Source organism: Myotis brandtii, unplaced genomic scaffold, assembly GCF_000412655.1.
Source record: "Myotis brandtii unplaced genomic scaffold, ASM41265v1 scaffold144, whole genome shotgun sequence".
Lineage (NCBI taxonomy): Eukaryota > Metazoa > Chordata > Mammalia > Chiroptera > Vespertilionidae > Myotis > Myotis brandtii.
In genome coordinates, this window is record NW_005355159.1 from 405,110 (window position 1) to 408,102 (window position 2,993).

Genomic DNA, 2,993 nt, shown 5'->3' on the forward strand with positions numbered 1-2,993 from the left:
TTTTTTTTTCTTTTTTAATTTTTTTATTGCTTAAAGTATTACAAAGAGTATTACATATGTCTCCTTTTTTTTTTCCCCGCCCTTGACAATCCCCTGGCCTCCCCTACCCCCCAGTGTCTTATGTCCATTGGTTATGCTTATATGCATGCATACAAGTCCTTCGGTTGATCTCTTACCCCCTTCCCTCCTGCCCCCCAACCCTCCCCGGCCTTCCCGCTGCAGTTTGACAATCTGTTTGAGGCAGCTCTGCCTCTGTATCTATTATTGTTCAAAAGTTTATAATGGTCTCTATTATCCATGAATGAGTGAGATCATGTGGTATTTTTCCTTCATTGACTGGCTTATTTCACTTAGCATAATGCTCTCCAGCTCCATCCATGCCGTTGCAAATGGTAAGAGTTCCTTCTGGTTTATTTCTTATAGAATTTTTAGTTTAATGTAATTCCACAAGAAAGATTTCTTGGACTAGATAACAATTCTTAGTCTAAAAAGATAGTAATAATGGTGAAATACAGAAAGTCTTCCTGAATAATCAATGGAAAACTCACAGGAGAGAATCCTGATACCCAAGGACTAAAGGTGGAGACGGCGTAGAGACTGGTAGGGGGGGCGGAGGCGCCAAAGGGCTGGCCTGGCACCTACAGATGGCAACTGAAGTCCCAGAGAGATATCTCAGCTGTGGGGAGGGAGCCATTGAGAACTCTGGGATCTAATCCCGAAGCTGGGCTCCTCAGCGGAGAGCACCAACTGAGGAGGGTACCCACATAACATCTGGCTGTGAAAAGCAGTGGGGTGCTATCTGCAGGCAGTGGCAGCTGAAAGTTTGGGCACCCTCTTAAAGGGCCAATGCACAAAAATTCCCCATGGAGTCACTCACCTTTTGCTCTGGCAGAGGGAGGGTGAAGCAGACTGGAGTGGTGAGAGCAGAACCCAGGACTGGGGACTCGGGCAATAGAGCTCAGAAGGCAGACACCCCAAGTTTCCTGGGCGGAGTCATTCCCTCACACAGCGGAGAACATCTTTCCCACATAGACATCTACCTTGCTTGGGGGGAAGACAGTCAACACACACTATTGGAAAACGCCTTGCCCTGAAGCCACTTAAGAGATTAAAAGTAACAATTAGCCTCATGGAGTCACTCACCTTTTGCTCTGGCAGAGGGAGGGTGAAGCAGACTGGAGTGGTGAGAGCAGAACCCAGGACTGGGGACTCGGGGAATAGAGCTCAGAAGGCAGACACCCCAAGTTTCCTGGGCGGAGTCATTCCCTCACACAGCGGAGGACATCTTTCCCACATAGACATCTACCTTGCTTGGGGGGAAGACAGTCAACACACACTATTGGAAAACGCCTTGCCCTGAAGCCACTTAAGAGATTAAAAGTAACAATTAGCCTCCAGGCCAGTGGTTCTCAACCTTGGCTGCACATTAGAATCACCTGGGAATCTTTTTAAAATCCTGATTTCTGGGCCTCGTCCTCCGGAAATTCTGTTTCTTTGTTATGGGGTGGGGCCACAACATTAGTAACAAAGAAACAGAATTTCCAGAGGATGAGGCCCAGAAATCAGGATTTTAAAAAGATTCCCAGGTGATTCTAATGTGCAGCCAAGGTTGAGAACCACTGCTCCAAGCAGAAGCAACTGCCCCACCCTGTTGATAAAACTCTCGCCACACCTGAGGACAATTGCCTGGGAAGCAATTCAAGTTGGAATCCTACTACAGTATTCAAAATAGATGGTCAAATAAAGCGATTCCCAGACAAAAGAAGGCTAAAGGAGTTTATCACCACCAAGCCAGCATTACAAGAAATGCTAAAGGGATTGTTGTAAGGGATTGCTGAGAAGAAGCAGAGAGAGAAACCTAGCCATACAGAATTTAAATGGCTATAAATAAGTCCTTCTCAATAATAACCCTAAATGTAAATGGATTAAATGCTCCAATCAAAAGGTGTAGGGTAGCTGAATGGATACAAAAACATGACCCAACTATATGCTGTTTACAAGAGACTCATCTCAAAGCAAAAGACACACACAGGATGAAAGTGAAGGTATGGAAAAAAATTTTCCATGCAAATGGAAAAGAAAAAAAAAAGCTGGAGTAGAAATACTCGTATCCGACAAATTAGACTTTAAAAGCATCATTCTAATCGAAATAAGCCAGTCAGAGAAAGGTAAATATCATATGATCTCACTCTTTTGTGGAATATAATCTATATATATAAAAGCCCAGCAACCGTTATGGCAGAACAACCAGAATGACCAGAACGACTGGTGGCTGTGACGTGCACTGCGGCAGCCAACCAGCCTGATGCGGGCGGTGATCGGCGCTCCCTCCCGGCCAGCCCAGCCCCTGATCGGCCCCCAACACCCCTAAATCATTGCCACACTCCCTGGTGCATGTACGTTTAGTGCAAGCACAAGAAAATAATTACCAGTCCCTTCTGACCCCAACCAGAGTCTCCAGAGGGCTCTGCTGATACTGCAGCCAAGGTGTGGAATTCTCCCTCCACGGCCCACAGCCCAGGAGACCTTCCAAGTTAGCCAAAAAGGCAACCTAAGCATTAAGGGGATGGTGGCCCTTTGCTGAGGAATGTAGAGAGGCTGGGTGAGTATTTTGTGAAATTGTGGTGCCTTGCAGATTAGGTGAGCTTTCAATCTCTCTTTAAATGGGGCAGCAAAGAGGACCTGCAAGCTGCCAGGAGCAACATCAAAGGGTAGGAACATTCAACAACAGAAAAACTTTTAAATAAACAGACATGAAGATCATATTGAGAAACTGAGGGCAGAGCCCCGGAAAGAACGCAAAAATCATTAAAGGGCCATCAACCATCTTGATATACGTTTGCAAACAACACCTAAACAACTTCATCTCATGGCACATGAAATGCAGAACAGTTCTGTTGTGGGTTTTCTTTTGGCCATCATTAAAGTATAATTAGATCCAGCTGGAGGAAAGCTATAGCTTCCAACGTTAGACCCCATGGCCGGCCCCACCC

The 2,993-nt window shown here is 45.7% G+C and overlaps 1 protein-coding gene across 1 annotated transcript in view; it reads right to left on the minus strand.

The window, feature by feature from the left end:
- The window catches only part of LOC102261545 (small ubiquitin-related modifier 2), a 3,009-nt gene extending 1,852 nt beyond the window's left edge, over window positions 1-1,157 (minus strand). Inside the window, exon 1 of the mRNA XM_014535517.1 lies at window positions 1,144-1,157. The gene's annotated coding sequence lies outside the window, so the exon portion shown is untranslated. The remainder of the gene's footprint in view (window positions 1-1,143) is intronic.
- Window positions 1,158-2,993: the final 1,836 nt, after the last annotated feature.